The sequence below is a fragment of the Anser anser genome (genome assembly GCF_964211835.1).
Source record: "Anser anser genome assembly, chromosome: Z".
Taxonomy (NCBI): Eukaryota; Metazoa; Chordata; class Aves; order Anseriformes; family Anatidae; genus Anser; species Anser anser.
Window position 1 is genome coordinate 64,321,523 of NC_139723.1, and position 17,115 is coordinate 64,338,637.

Sequence of the window (17,115 nt, forward strand, 5' to 3'; positions counted from 1 at the left end):
GAGATGTGTCCTGGGTAGTCCCTTATGCAGTGTGCACATGGGGTTTCTTCATGGGGTCTGCTCTATCATGTGATTGTCAGGATCTGCATATCACCCCATTGCCTCAGTATGTGCCAGTTCCTTGTCACCTTCCCAACTTTTTGAAAAACAGTTTGATTAGATGGCAGAAGGTCTGTGAGTATGTTTCTAACTGCGAATTTTGTGGTGTCTCTTTGCGTGAGGGACTAGTTATGCTGTTTAACTTTGAGCATATGAAAAGCCAAGCCGAACATGAGTTTTGTGTTTTATTCTGAAAATAGTTAGTTCCACGTTCATTGTCCTGCTTGCAAAAGCCAATTCCATAAGATCCAACAACTGTGCCAACTCTGCCCCCAGGGCTGTCCCTCACCCTGGCACTTGGGGAAGCTCTTGCACGTCCCTAGCTTGCAGTTCTTCACCAGTGTCTAAAGAGCCTTCAGTATTGTATGAGCCTATAGGTCACAAAAATAAACAGATTATTGAAACAAGAAACAGACTGTTGACATAACCATGAAAGACAAAGCAGCAAATCTCTTGAAGGGACAGAACAAAAGGGAGCTACAAAGAAGTCTGTTTCTTCTTTCATAGCGCCTAGAATTTGTACCACCAGCCTTCGTTCACACTAAGCACTCTTTTTGCTATTTCATATTTAGTTCTTTTTTTTTATTTTATTTTTTTCCCCAAAATTAATTGCCAAAATATCCATGCACACAGTAACCTTAATATGCACATTTTCCATTTAAATATTGCTTGCAAATTTTGAGTGATCCCTTGTGGTGGATGCTCACTGTTCTATATGTACCAAAATTTCCCTGCAAGTTACCAACAAAGCTCAAGAAAAAGGTACATAAAACTGTGGAAATCTGATATTAGTAAGAAAATGTTCTCCTGCTAGAAGATAGGGAGATGTAGCCAGTGGTATGCTCAGGTACTACTGTTAGACTGGACAGTGCCTGTGTTTAAAGAGCTAGTCCTAGCTGAGATGAGACAGCATGAACCGGAGCCTGGAAGATGTTGCCAGTGTTGGAGCTGCTCCTTTTTACCTCTGTCAAGTGGGAGGGTATGATCAGTGAGAATCTCCATAGATATCATCTTCCTTTCATTTGCCTTGTATTTCAATTTTACATACAAAGACGGTGAATGGTCTAGAAGGCAAGACATATGAGGAGCATCTGAGGTCCCTTGGTTTGCTCAGCCCAGAGCAGAGCAGGCTGAGGGGAGGCCTCATGGCGGCCTGCAGCTCCCTCACGAGGGGAGCGGAGGGGCAGGCGCTGAGCTCTGCTCTCTGGGGACAGCGACAGGACCCGAGGGAACGGCATGGAGCTGGGACAGGGGAGGGTCAGGCTGGGTGCTAGGGAAAGGTTCTGCACCCAGAGGTGGTCGGGCACTGGGACAGGCTCCCCAGGGCAGTGGTCATGACAGCGAGCCAGATGGAGTTCAAGAGGTGCTTGGACAATGCTCTCAGACAGGGGTTCTGATTTTTTGGGTGGTTCTTTGGGGACTCAGGAGTTGGACTCAATGATCCTTGTGGGTCCCTCCCAACTGGGATATTCTATGATTCTATGCTCCTATTGCTCCTAATTTTGCTCCTATTGTTTCTGACCCAAAGAACAGGATACATCCCTTGCAAGCTTAGTCTACTTTTTCCACCTATACTAACTGGCCTGTTAAAAGAAGTTTTTTCCTTTCCCACAGACCTTTCTTCTACTACGTCCTTAGACCATAACAGCTGCTGCGGCACTGTCGTTACTGCTGTGACAAGAATTTGAAAGGGTTTTCAACTGATGACTGACAAGGCAGGTTTTTACAGGGTGACTTGGTGACTGTCACCTTTTAATGACCTGGAAATGATAAGAAGTGACAACTACTGTAATATGCTCAAAGCAAGTCTACTATTGTCCTATTGCACTGTACAAATGGAATAGCAAAAGGGTTTGTGATACATTTAGACAGTAAATGAACCACAAAATGCACATGAGAACTGTGACACAACAATGACCAAAAATACATTTTTTAAACCTGTTATGCCAGTCTTAGTATAAACATAGGTCAAAAGTTACATACACAACTGATTCAGTGAGTTGTAAATTGGTCTCTGGATTCTTCACTTTTTTGTCATTTGCTTGTGAAAATTTTTAACTTTTTCCTTGTCACAGATTCGTCTCAGACAGATATTTGTTCTGATTTTGCAGTTCATGTACAATATACCAAGAGAGGCAAAATGCCTGTGCTTCTATGAGATAAAGAGAAGGTTTTGGAGGTTTTTTTAGAACTGATGTGGACAGCCTCTCTAGTACTGTACGTTTTTTGTTCCCATCAAAGCTTGTCCTTTAAGTGACCTTTGAAATTTCTCCCCCAGATTGGTTACGCACCTAATTAACATTTTAAAAAATCTGGGCAAAATGTGCAGAGTATCAAGTATTTCTGAAGGTGGATTAGAAAATGCAACATTCACGAAATCCAAGAAGGTGTTAGCTGTCTTTCTGTTACAATTGTACTCCTATTGGCATCCCAGTACTTTCTATATGTGTACTGGAATAGCACAAACCCCCAGAATATGAGGGGGAGTTGCCTAGTTACTTGTGATTTTAGCCCTATTTCAGTTGAAATCTATCCAGATGCAAATTACAGCATGCAACGACATTGATTAAACTCCCTGGAACATGGAGTCCATAAAAATGAATGGTTCACATTCATCTGTGGTTCTTTTTATCTTATGACAGAAGAAGTACAAGTGATATTCTTAATTCATGTAACTCTATACAAATTATGGATGCAAGACACTGCAAATATTCTTTGTTTTATCTGATTGTTCAAATAGTTTCTTGAGAAAAAAATGTATAAAGGAAGTTGCTCCCATAAGATCGGAAAGGAGCCTCAGTTTTATTATGACGTGCTGTATTTCTCAGTAAAGGGAAAAGTATTTCAAGCTTCGTTGTTTTGACCAAGGCATGACAACTAATCTGTGGTATGTAGCAGCCAGACAACCAGCTTGTTATATGCCTATCACTTCACTATGGAGCATGCCTCACAACACAGATATCCTGACTGCAAAATATCACAAGGGTTGTTTCTCAGAAATGCAATACTTCTGACCGATCTTTAACTTAAGACTGCAACAGCTGGAAGTACCACGTAAGAACTGCAAATACACACCAGAAATACTCTGTTAAGGTAACTGAGCTTATAAACTAAGGTCTATTATTAACATCAAATTATTAGACTATTGTAGCTGTTAGAGATATAGAAATAGCCCTGTTTCCTTTCTCACTAACCTCAAAAGCTACATTACGTTGAAAGTTCTTAAATGATTCCATAATCCAGGTCCCATATTTGTGGCTCCTTTTTCAAGCTGCAGGTCAGGGAAAAGAAAACAAGAGAGGTCAGTATACAGTGAGGGATAAATAACTGGCAAAGCAGCAATACAGGTCTTTCACTCCACATGGCTCAAGTACATCTCTTTCCTCTGATAGTATGGTTGCTGTGTTGGCTCATAAATGACTTAACTTCTGCTTTTTTTTTTTTATATCCAGAATTTCTAATGGAAGAAGACTTATCTAGTATCATTGACCATATGCCTGCCCATTTGGTTTTGTTCGCTTTTATCTCCCTTCTCCTTCCCAGTCACCGTTTACAGATTTCAAGTGAGTGCAATGCCGTACAGAAGGAGAGATGTGAGAAGTCAGCAAGGGCAGTCCTACAACCTTTTTTTGAAACTCAGTGCCTGTATGGAAGACAGGGAATCAAATGAGTAGCCCAGAGAGGGAATGGTGGGCAGAACTTAGCTGTTATACATTACTTTTGGCAGTGGCTGTCTGGCCAGTCAGCTCGGGGTTACAACACCTGCTGTCCCTCATGGAATGGAGGACAAGAGGGAAGAGGTGAAGGGGGTTGCAGGGACATGGGGTTATTTCAAGCAATCTGCTTGAGGGGAAGGTTATGTGGCAATGCATACAAATACTAAGAAAATGAAGCTTGCTTCGCTGTCATTCTCATAGCACTGCTCATTTCATTTCCTCAAATAATTTTTGATGATGTATATACTTTCTGGTTTAATCTTTCTCGTATTTTCTTATCTTTTGTAACAACCGCTTTTTAAGTCTGCTTTGAATGCAAGTTTGATTACATCAAAGTAAGCCCTTACAAGTAAAGCTTAGGTTATACAGGAACATATTTGTAAAAACTGCATTTGCGTTTTAGGAGAGCAAAATACAGCTGCGTTCAGATAGGCCCACTCCTGATTTCAGCATAGCTTCCAGGATTTCACTCACAGTTACATGTGTAGCTAATTAATGGCAATGTTCTTTAATTCCGGCTAAGGGGAAGTTTGACTCAGAGCTTATTGACTAAGATGAGCCTTTATTATAATTACATGGACAATAACAAGAGATCTCTGTGTCTCCTCTCTATAAGGCTAGTAGCTCTCCCACTGGCAGCTATGGCTTCAGCTGTATAATCTTGTCTCTTAAAGGATTGTTACTCACACACTAATCATCAGTATAACAGGAACCTTGAAGCTATCATTGAAAATCTCCTATAGTAGACAATACTGATAGGAAATCATAGAATCATAGAATTGTCAAAGTTGGAAAAGACCTCCAAAATCATCTGGTCCAACCATCCCCCTACCACCACTATCACCCACTAAACCACGTCCCTAAGCACCACGTCCAACCTTTCCTTGAACACCCCCAGGGACGGTGACTCCACCACCTCCCTGGGCAACCCCTTTCCAATGCCTGACTGCTCTTTCTGAGGAGAAATGTCTCCTGATTCCCAAACTGAACCTCCCCTGGCACCATTGAGGCCATTCCCTCTAGTCCTCTCACTAGTTACCTGTAAGAGGAGGCCAACCCCCAGCTCCCCACAGCTTCCTTTCAGGTAGCTGTAGAGAGCAATGAGGTCTCCCCTGAGCCTCCTCTTCTCCAGACTAAACAACCCCAGTGCCCTCAGCCGCTCCCCATAGGACTTGTGTTCCAGGCCCTTCACCAGCTTCGTAGCCCTTCTCTGGACATGCTCCAGGGCCTCGATGTACTTCCTGTACTGAGGGGCCCAAAGCTAAACACAGTACTCAAGGGGCGGCCTCACCAGAGCAGAGTACAGGGGGATGAAATGGAACATTTCATGAGCTTTCCTTCACAATAAAAAAGAAACCCATTCTTGGCTTTGTGCAGACATCATGCAAACAGCTTACATGACATGCTTAAACTTCTGTTCAGGTTACTTGCAGGATTTGGTTTGGATATAAACAGCAGCAGGCCAACAGTCTCACAAAATATTGGCTAAAGCTGGTGTTTTAGCTTACTGGAGATTTAATTTTGTTACCCTCTAGAGGTTCCTGGAAGAAGACCAAGCACACATAAGCTATGATTACTATATGTACTCAAGCTGCAGAAGAGCGGCAAGCAGGCTGGACACATATTGCACTGACTACCATTCAGTAAAAACAATATCACTGTCTGCTTCCTGGTGCTTTGTCACATGCATGAAGTGGTTCGTAAGGAAGAACAAATGACCTTGTCGCTACCAATTTACCTAGCTCAGCAGTTTTTTCTTGACAGTAACTGAAAGGGACCAGCCGGGAGACTGCCTGGCCTTTCAGAAATATTAGTAAGATCTAAACCACTTTGCCATCTGAGTTCGGCAAGCAACCTCCCTTCTTTCTTACCAGTCTGCCATGCTGTAAGAGTGCTGTTGATTGGAATTGTACGTGGCACAGCTACAACAGTGGGTTTCAAAGATGGAACTACAGTTTTGAAACAGCGCATATCACACATACGGTTACTTCTTTGTCACTACCGATGTGTGATAATACTATGCTTTTTTATTCAAGTAGCAGTAAACAGTCCAAAACAATGTCAAAGTAGGGTAGTGCTGGGCACAGTTAAAACACAGGCTCTGAGAGAGTCCCTAATGTCTTCCCAGTGGGAAAGAAATTGTGAATAAGAAGTGTCTGTACTTAGAAAGGGTGATGTGAGGAACAGAGAGGTCAAAATGCAGATCCAAGGAAGCACATAGTGTCTCCATCTTATTTGCCACTCTGTGTTCCTTGAGAAGGACTCAAATTCCAGCTTTGGGCATTTAGCCAAAGAATGCTGTGTCCCCTAGCTGTGGCACACGCCAGTTTCCTTTGGTGGCGTGGCCTGCAACCAGGTTTCACCCCAATACAGCAGAGATACATGAGTGGACATACTGATGTCCAAGAATTGGTAATTGTCCCTAGAATAGTTGTAACCATTTGTATTCAGGCCAGTCAAGAGGGTTCTAGCCACTTAGGCTTTGGACTGTAGTGTGGGAGAAAAGTCTTCCAATGTAAAATGATTAGAATGTATCCAAAGGAGGACAAGATGCATGAAGACAGGCTGAGGTCCCTTGGTTTGCTCAGCCCAGAGCAGAGCAGGCTGAGGGGAGGCCTCATGGCGGCCTGCAGCTCCCTCACGAGGGGAGCGGAGGGGCGGGCGCTGAGCTCTGCTCTCTGGGGACAGCGACAGGACCCGAGGGAACGGCATAGAGCTGGGACAGGGGAGGGTCAGGCTGGGTGTTAGGGAAAGGTTCTGCACCCAGGGGGTGGTCGGGCACTGGGACAGGCTCCCCAGGGCAGTGGTCTCAACACTGAGCATGTAGGAGTTCAAGAGATGTTTGGACAGTGCTCTCAGACATACCGTCTGAGTGTTACGTTGTACTGTGTGGAGCCAGGCGTAGGATGAAATGATCCTTGTGGGTCCCTTCCAACTCAGGATATTCTTGATTTGACGATCTTTTCGAAAATGTAACTTGTTTTTCAGATCTAGCCCTAAGCCCAAGAGCCAGTCCCAGTTTCAAGTATCTCACTTCACTGCATGAGCAGAAGATAATCTGCCTTCCTGTCTTCACACATATTCTTGTTATACCTTGAGGATACAACTGCTGTGGCCCACATGCTGAGGTGTCAGAATTGTTCAGTGAGGAGATCTAAAATAAATGCAAAATGGTAGTGCCATCTGTGCAGCAGCCATGCCTTCAGCACGGCCTCCTTGCAGAATAAAGCTTAGGGTATCTTGCTAACTGTCTTTCTGACCATTTTTCTGCCACTTAGCCTCTAGAAAGTTTTAAGCCAGTCAGTTGAGAACATATGTAAAATGGAAGCAGAAGACTTAAATAAGTTCTTCTGAGTTTTATGAAAGTGAATAGCTAGATAGGAGATCAAAATTAATGATTCAGTTTAGAGTTAAAACATAAGAAGCCACCCTGAAACATTTGGCAATGTCCTGCTAATGGACCATCCATCTGATTGGCATACATTGACACAGGGCAAGGACTAGATTGGACCAAGCACTGAACATGCTCTCATCTGGTGAGGATTCATAGGAGTATGAGGGGAGCTGGTTTACTTTGTCAGAAGGTAAAGATTCAGGAGAAAAAAGACACAGATGTGCAGCAAAATAAGTAGAAGTAGATCCTTGAGCAATGTACCTTAATAAAATAGCTTTACAAAATAAGGCAAAGTGACAACCTAAGCTCTTATTTTATTGCTGGTACCTGTAACAGACACTAGCAGGATTTCACTGCATTGTTTCTAATGGTAAATCTATTTCTCTAAGCCTGTGTGCCACTTGCTTTTATATTCTCCCTTCATTGTTATTTCCTTTTGTTGTACTCTTAGGGATTTACCTCACTTTATCCACTGAAAAACAACAGGCACTCTTAGCCCTTACTGAAGGAAACCACCTGCATACAATAATCACCATTATAAATCTGACTGTTGCCAAAATTTACCCAAATTTGAGAAGCTGCCATTTTTTATTTCCTCTTTGCAAAGCTGGAGTATATAAAAGAAGGAAATAGTAAAAGGAAGTAAATGATAATGTCTCATATAGCACCACGGAGTAGCTCTTGCAAATACCAACTTCGTAAGTGACTTCTGTCTTGTCCACGTTTGTAACATCTCCCCTTCCATCAGCTGTTGCCATGGCATATGATGGCATACCTGCCTGCCAAACACTTCTTGAGACAATGAAATGCAACATGATCTCATCTCATTCTCTGGAGCACCTGCTTCAGCTTGCTTTCTGAAAAGCTCCACAGAGCCCAATAATAACACGCGATTCACCACCTGAAGATCGGTGGAGGGAGGAAAGCAACAAGCCACCAGTGCTGAGGGGGGCGTCAGGGCCATGGTGACATGGGGGCATGGGGCTGTGGTGATGTGGGGGCATGAGGCTGCAGTGCAGGCCACAGGCTGGTGCTGTGCTGGTGGAAGGGACATGATGAGGTCCCTGTGTGCAAGTGGAGAGAGCCCTCCAGGGACTGAGGTGCATGGGTCAGGGCTTTGGTTCTGATCTGAAATGGAAAGGGGGAGGCTCATCAGAGGGATGGCTGTACGTGATCAATGACTGCTGCTGCAGGGCAAAAAGGAGAGGAGGAAGGCTGGGAAGGAGGTTTACGAAATTAGAAAATATAGCCAAGCCTGAAAACTATCCAAACCAAGCAGCCAGACAACTTGCAGAGCTTCCATAAACGACAGATAGCTGTGGCAGGAAATGCAGACAACGTGAACTGGAAGCTGTTTTTATGACTTGCAGGAGAAATGACTATCAAATTATATATAGCATAGGCTAAATGAGCCTTGAGGTAACAAGGAAGTGTTTTCTTACTCACACAAGGAATGGTCTCAGTGTTAGTTGGGTATTGCCCTCAGCTGAGCAGGGGAAGAAGGGGGCTATGATGCAGAACTTGCAGACTGTCTTATAAGCCTGACACCTGCTTCCTTGACCAGCTGCCTGGAAAAACACATTTCAGTGTTGTTGTTTTTTCTCAGATGAGGAAGGAAGTCTATACTACTTCACTTTCCCAGGGGAAATCACTACTGGCAGGGTATCTGTCAACAGCATACTTTAGCAATGTATTAAACAAGAAAATGTCCTTATGTCAGAAATCTTCTGGATTAAAACAGAAGGTCTAGCCACAGGTCTTTTTTTTCAAAATAGTGAGGAATTTCTCCTCTCACAAAATGCACTGGCAGTAGAGATTTTGGAAGAGAAAAAAAAATACTTTTAAAGAGTCTCCTGGGTATCTGATTCTAAAAAGATTAACATTTCTTGGAAAAAAAAAAAAAAGAAAAAGAAAAGGCGGCAACAACAACAACAACAACAACAAAAAACCACCAGCCTCTTTAAGCACTTACTTAAATCAGATTATACTCCTTCCTGAAAAAATGCCAGCAGATTATTCAGAAATATACTTTATCAGCTACAGACTTCTGTAAATTAGATACCATCTTTTCAAAAGTGGAAGTCTTTTGAAGCTCGTTTGGAACTTTGAAACACTGGAGGAAAAAGTAGGCTAGGACAAATCCTGCAGTCCCTAGTGATGGAGCTGGGGCTGTACCAAGGCTGCAGGATTTACTCCCCTGTTTGCCGCGTCTGCAGCAGCAGCTGCTGGTGCCGCTCACTTGAGAGCAGCCGTGCCAGGGCTCCCATTATCAATGCCTGGCTTCAGATATATAGAAACAGACTGTGAAAAATCAGTCTGGTGTGAAGGCAAACAGACTTTCTTTAAACATTATTTTCTTCTTTTAAAGCTGACTTTCTCTGACCTCAGTAAAAAGCACTGCAATATTCTTATGCACAGAAGTTAGCAAGCAGCCATCACAGGCAAAGAAGAGCTACGCTTCCCTCTCTCACTTGCTTCTTTTTTTGCAGCTTCAAACCACTTTCCCCACCTCATGAATTGTTGTGTCAGAGTGGAGGAAAAATGAGGGGCTTTCTGAAGAAAACTCTCCCTCTGTGAGTATGGGGCCATGGGAATAGCTCAGCCACTGCTTATGGCAAACCGATCCGGTTTGCTCTTGGGCTTTTACCCATGGTGCTTTCCTCCTATGTCACCTGCATTAGTACAGCCTCACTGCTTTTTTAGCTTGGAGTGGGAGCAGGCAGAGCTTGTGTTTGCCCACACCATAGTGCATAAACAAACAGTTTTGCAAAAAGGGTAATTTCCACGCAACATGGACTGAGCTCATAAGGAATACATTTGGAGCACAGTGCTGGATAGTTTGCTTTGTGGAGAAAACAAGATATTTACAGTTTATACTGATAACTATTTAATGGTGTTTTCCTTTGCTTAAGCACAGCAGAATTTCTTATCTGCTTATATAGTCTCCGTTACTGTAATAACTGTATGTTACAGTAATTAACAAGCTCAGACTAAGAGTACCCTTGAGACATAAGGCATATTTAATTCTCTTTTAGAGCCGAGAATCTGTGGCAAAAGGAACAAAGTGACCCAAGGTTCACTGAAGAGGCTGCGATGCCCTGAATACTGTGCTATAGCTTCATGACTTCATCTGGCAGCTTTGTGAGGTTGAATGGTCCTGTCTTGGATCACACAGATCATTGAGAATACAAAAGTGCAACGCCAGGCACAAACCTCCAGGCTTGTGGAGTACCCCTGAGCATTACCACTGGGAACAGCAAAATCAGGTGTGTACCGCCTCACACAGATGCAAACCTGCCTGCTCTCTTGATTTTGTGCTGCATACTGGTTCCTTTTGGCATGTCAGCACTCCTGAAGCCAACGTGCTGCAGCACACGCACACGGTGCAGGAAGCACACAAGCTGGAGAACATGACCGCATGGATGGCCACCAGCTCTGCAGGCAGCACCCATCCTCTGCCTGCACCCTTCTCATCCTCAGGCAGCCATGCCGGGCCCTTGGGTCATGACTACAGGGTTGAACCTAAAACACCTTGTCCCAAGACGCTTGATGTTTGTTCTCATTTGGTTCTTCACCCTTCTGGAGGAGGAAGCAGGTGTGTCCCTTTTTTTCCTGGAATCAGGTCAGTTCATAGGGTATGGGGGTTAGACCCAGAGCTGTATTCAGAAGTCCTTGCCAGCTTTCCCTGGATGATTTCCAGATCCATCTGTCCTGTTGGTCTGATCATACAGAGTCCAGAAGCCCCAGGCAGGTGATGATGGCAGCCACAGAAAGGCTGGACAGCCACAGGGAACTTACAATGCCATTACATTGTTCTTGTTTTCCCAGAAATTCCCTGTAGCAGCTACACTGCCCTTTTCTTTCAAGGTCATATGCCTGGATTGCCCAGGCAGAGAGCTGTCAGTTTTGATCTGGAGTCTGATCTGAAGGGACAGGATGGAATATGTCTTTCTGAGGGTTTTGTGTTTTCTCGGGCAAAATGCTGCTAGTGCAACACACATTAATTTGGAGGTTTCCAATACCATGCAAGCAGCTTTTCTAATGCTGCTTGTCTTCCATTGCTGTCTCCGTCCCAGGGTTTTTAGACCTGGCTTACTATCAGGTCCCAGCTCTAGAGCATCTGGTAGTGGGTGACTCGAGGCACAAGCTCACCAGTCCTGTGCTCTTGATGGCTCCCTGGGGAGAGGAGGCTGCAGAGCAGCTGGCTCTGGGGACTCCTCTCTGCTGATGGCCTGTGCAAGTGAGGAAAATAAGTAGAGAGCTATGAATTCTCTTCTCCCCTGTTGGGGATGAAGCATGGTTTACCTGACAATGAGTGGCTTGTTTCCTGGCTCAGCACCCCAAGGAGAAACCTTCTGTCTAAAATTAGCCTTCTGCATATGCATGTATACATATGCACATGTGCACATATGCACACACTGGGCTGGGTGCCAGCCTACCAAACCTGTGTGGGACGACAGGCATGGGCACAAACTGGTACAGCCACTGCCCGAGAGGGGCCAATGGAAAGAGTGTCTGTCAGCTCGGAGAACGTGTCTCGGCCACACATTCCCTCTCCCTCTTTGCCCCTCTTTGTCACTTTTTGTGCTAAGAGAGGCTAGAAACAAGCCACAGCGGCTTGTGGGACAGCAGTAGAAAAGCTGCGTGCAGCATGGTCATGCCTCAGATGCTGTGGATGTACAGGGAAGGGAGCAAGGGTATTCTAGACCCAGGGCAGACCTTGAGGACAACCTCGAGAAGTGGTGTAGATGCACCCAACAGGTCCACAGCAGTGTCTCTGCTGTAAGCCTCACACTTTCTTATTTTGTCCCAAAATAGTGTGGTTTGCCTCTGCAGGTCACTGATGACTAATATTTTTTAAAGATCTGGTGAAAGAGATATTTGTTTGCCCCAGCTTTGAAAAAGTTTAAGCTGGAAGTTGGGCTAGGGTAGCAGTCTGGTGAGCCTGTGAAGACTTTCCTTGGTTGAGGCAGAAACATATTCTGGCACAGAAAATTTAGGCCATCTGTAAAAGCATATTTCAGACAGAAATCCATACTGACCATTGAAGATGCAGTTTAGCCTAGAGGCTTAATTCACAGAAGGCTTCATTTAGCGCCATTGGTTTTTATTTCAGTTGTGTGCTATTTTATTAAGAATTTACTGTTGGAATCTTAAAAAAATATTTCAGTTTCTGTGGAATGTTACTACCAGAAAAAATATTCTTAATGCTTCTTTTCCCTCCTCCTTCTCCTCTTAGACTGGAACCAGCACTCCAGCTTCAACATGCAAAACTGTGGTGTGAGGGTTTGCCTCAGAGTGATTGCTAAGGCCACATGGGTGACAGCACATACCCAGATTCCCCTGCTTGGCTCTTTGCTGCCTCTGACTGTTCTTGGAAGTAGAGCCCCATTTTCACATTTTCTTGGAATAATCGCATATTAAGAACATCTCTTCTGAGAGTCTTCTGCAGCTGCTTCATATCACTTCTTCGGGAGTTTTTCTGTATGATCTGAAAAAGGCGTCCTCCAGATCGAACTTACCTGCCTATGTTGAAGTCATAACCTTGTTTCCCAGCATGAGGGGGTACTCAGGCCTCCTAGCAATCCTTGGTAAAGCCAGTATCTCCCAGGCAGTTTGCATCAAGTAAGCTTGAAAGAAATATGAGAAGGAGGGAAAAAATGAGAAAAAAAGCTGGTTGGTGTTAAGAAAAAAAAAACTCATTGTTTTTCTTCCTTTTCTTTTTTTTTTTTTTTCCCTGCCAATTTCATTTTTCTAAATAACGTTGCTAAGCTCAAACATTAACCCATCAGGCATCTCTCTGCTGGTTTTCAACATAGGTGCTCACAGGCACTGTTTCATCCCAGTTAGAATCTCTATGTGTAACAATCTCCTTTTCTACTTCTACCAATCATCTAGCCTTTTCATTTGTCATCGGGTGATGGTGTGTTGACAATCCAAGTTAATAACTTATCTTCCTAAACTTATCTTATCTTCTACCTAAGTACTACTGAATGCCAGAGGGACTATCTGTCACAAGATTAGAAAGGGCAGGATAATAGGAGTCATAATTACAGATCTAATTTTGCATATATATAATAAAAGAAAGTCAGATGTGGTAAAAGCAGATCTCCAAGGAAGTCATACTGGCAAAGTGGCCTCTATTCTTTTTGGAAACTCACATACTGTCAGGACATATTTTAGCACATGTCCTACACTGGAATTTTCTCTTATAGAAAGAATGAAGAAGAGTTGTGATTAAGGGCATACATACAGAAATGTTTCCAGCAAATATTTATCTGACATGAGGTGCAAACGGTTGTGCAACACACCACATAATTGTGACTCCATACACAGAATACAGATAAAATAAGAATTAGGGTCTGAGAACAGGGTTAAGTCCAGCGTTAGTTAATGAATATGCGGAGGTTGAGAACATCAAGATTTTTCAGAGACACGAAGGAAGTGTGAACAGAATTGCACTGAGAAATCAGAAATGAATACAGAGATAGAGAAATGCTACCTGCTTGTAATATTAATTATAAAATAATAAATTGAGATTAATTTCACAAAAATGCTACCTACAATTTATGAGAAAAAATAGTCCCAGATACAACTATTAATTCTGCAAGGTAGTATGGCAGATCTAGATGTAGACATGAAATTAAGCAGGTAATACTGCTTAAAAATTATCTGGTGCAGTAATAAGTACACACTAGTGGCTTGTAAATCAAGGAAAGAAAGATCTTATTGAAAATTCTTTGAGTGATGGGATAAATCTTATTTAATTAAAATCAATTTTTAAAAGTTCTGCTGAATGCAAATGGGCCAAAAATTTATTCTTACTGTCTGCATTAGGACAGGAGCAGCAACAGAAGAAGAAAGCAGTGCAATCATTTTGGGGTTTAGGTTTGAGTTAAGAGGGAAGATTAAACTTCAAATATGAATGGTTACTTCAGAGACAACAAAAGGGAACACTTCATATATCTAAAAGTCAAAGTCCTCAAGTATGAATAAAATGAAAACCACCAAGTGAAAGCTTACCATGAAATAACAGGATGAAATTACAGTTGCAGGGGCTTTGCATGAACACTAGTAAAATCTTCGTACCGTGCATCGAGCAGAGCCGCACCGTAAGCTTGTTCTTAGGAATTGCCTTGGGATGTCGCCTGGCACACGGCCGCACCAGGGTGATGCTGCAGGGCAGACGTACAGCCGCTGCACCACACGTGCAGGAGCCTGGGGGGGAGGTGGAAGGGGCTCTGTTGGTTGTCTCATTTGGCCTCTTGCTTAAAGTAGGGCTGCCTCTAAATCCAGCACAGTTTTCTCAGGACTTTGCTTGGTCACATCATGACAATCTCCAGGCATGGAGATTTCACGACATCTCTGGGCAACTTGTCCTTTCCTTAAATCACTAGCATAGTGAGATTTTATTCCCTTATATCCAACTGGAATTTCCCTTGCTGCAACTTGTGACTGCTGCCTCTGGTCCCTTGGCTGTGAGCTTGGTCTGATGCATCTCTTTCATGTCTAACTATCCACAAGATCCACTCTCCAAGATTTATGCACCCTTAGAAAGAAAATTTTTCTTATGGGATACTGAATGTTTCACATGTAAATATTAATGTAAAATGACTTGCTAGAAAGCTGAATGCCAAGGAGGCAGAGCAGCTGAAGGCAGTATGGTCATGAGGTGCTTTCTACCAGTTCTCAAAATACACTCATGCACATGCCCTTGCTTGGGATGTAGGTTTGCAGGTCACAAGTAGCAACTCTTTAAAAAATCACATCAGCAATATTTTGTGACTCTGAAATAGGCACCAGGGAGCTTGTGGTAATTACCACAGACATGCATGCCAGTTTCTGTTTCTCGTGCTTGGCACCAGCAAAATATTACAGTGCCACTGCACATCAGGTTCGGAGCATCAGCAGGCTGAATGAACACTGACCCAAGCGGAGCGGTTGAACTTCCCAGACTGCTGGGGTCATGAAAGGCAGCTTACTCAATGAAAATATGGCCATCAGATATCCAACATCTTCAAGAAGGCAGCTTGATGTTGTTTCTCCCAGGGATCCTTTTAGCTGGAATTACACTTATATGTGTGCAAGGGAGGCCTGTTTTTAGAATCCCCAATCCCTCTCCTTTTCCAGATGCCAGCCCACAAATGGTAGCTCTGAAGGAGGGAGGTAAAATCATTGCACCAAGTGGGAGACCTTTTCTAGAAACGTCCTAAGATCTTCACCTACTTCAATGTTGCTGCAGATTTAGGTACTTAATGAGGATACGATTTGGCTGAAACTCCCTTATTCTGATACCCTGCCTTGGATGAACAGATTTTTTTGTCAGAATGCTTGTTTAATTTTTTCATGTCATGTATTCATTTTTAAGGGTAGGATCTGCTATGAGCATGTGTTGAAGTACGCAGATAACACCTTATATATACAATCTGAGAGCTAAACCCTCCCATCAGATACAAATCCAGAAGACTTCCACTGCTTTCCGCTATTGACTGTCTCTATGATCTTCTTCCCCACTTGACTCTGAAAGGTGCAGGCACATTTGCAAAATCTATTGTAACACATGAAACTGGAAATTCTGAGTGTTGCTTTCTGTGTGTACATTCGGGATTGAAACAGTTTGACAAGTAGAAGTGTGTAATTTCTCCATTGCATCTTCTATTTCTCGTTTTCAGCTCATGTTAGGAATTTAGTTAAGACTTCTGTTTCAAGCAATATCACTGCATGACAAAAAAAAAAAAAAAACGACTGAAATTGAACTTTTAGAACAATGGGATATTTATCAGTTATTTAGAAATTCCTTTAAAATAGTTAAAATGTGTGATCTTCAAAACTGAATGCTAATATTTTTGTAGGTGTAGTGAATAGCATGAGGTCATTTCTGCAGCTTTCAGAGTTTCGTTTAAGTTTTTAAAATATCCTTAAACACTGGCAATGTAAAGTTTAAGAGCATTGTGAAGTTTCAGAACATGAAAGCCATTCATGAGTTACCACTAGGCTTGAAGACTTGCTGTTTAGATGTCAATAGAATGGAAATACTTTTCTTCTGTCTTAACTTGCTATTGTTTACTTAATAAAACATGTTGCTGCTAAAACTTTTCCATCACATACACATGCACGGATGGAGAGGGATTCCAGGGTCTTAAAACAGAACTTTCAAATCAAATCTAATCTTTTCTTTGCCCTGTTCTTTGTACGGTAATTTCTGTGCAGCATTGAGTGGTAACGGCTTTCCAAGTTTACAAAGGAGTGTTATCTTTTGAATTTCGTTGAGGCATAGATGAGGCTTAGCTATCTCTCTTTTTGATGTCAAAAGACTGCCAAAACATTATGCCAGGCAGGAAAAAAAGTCACAGTTTTGGCAGATACTAAATAAACATCCATAAGCCACAGATAATACCACGTTATTGGCATTGTGCATGTTGTACTGCCTACACCTCTCTAATTAGGAAATAAAGTCTGATAAGTATTTGAGAGCAGTCATGGCTATAAAACAGGAAAAGAGTCTGACTGTGGAGCTAGAATAAAAACCATAACACTGGAGTGAAAACTCTAGGAAACAGGGCAGTGCAGCAGCCTCCGGAGAGGGATAACAGAGGAGAGCCTAAAGAAAGAGGTCACACAACCACATCACAGCCACTGTGAAAGACACTGATTGCAGCAATGCAACGCTGCTTGTGGGGGACAAGTGGGGTGGTTTGTGCTATGACTGTGGTTCTATTTAACTCCGTATTATCTTGCTTAATAAGAGAAGCCAATTGCTTTGGGTGGTCCTTCAGTGGTGCTTCCCCTTCCCTCCACATTCTGTTGTTTCCTTCATGAATAAACAAAGCACTCTATTTTCATCGCAGCTGTAAGGGACAAGTACATTCTCTATACCTAAGCAAGCTCTGGAAATCACTTAGCTGC

General features: G+C 42.9%; 1 long non-coding RNA gene across 1 annotated transcript; it reads left to right on the forward strand.

Moving 5' to 3' along the window:
• Positions 1–8,204: 8,204 nt before the first annotated feature.
• On the forward strand, positions 8,205–16,398 carry LOC310889901. The gene is made up of 3 exons (XR_014576880.1): positions 8,205–9,782; positions 10,245–10,804; positions 12,449–16,398. It is a non-coding gene; the product is annotated as an uncharacterized lncRNA (long non-coding RNA).
• Positions 16,399–17,115: the final 717 nt, after the last annotated feature.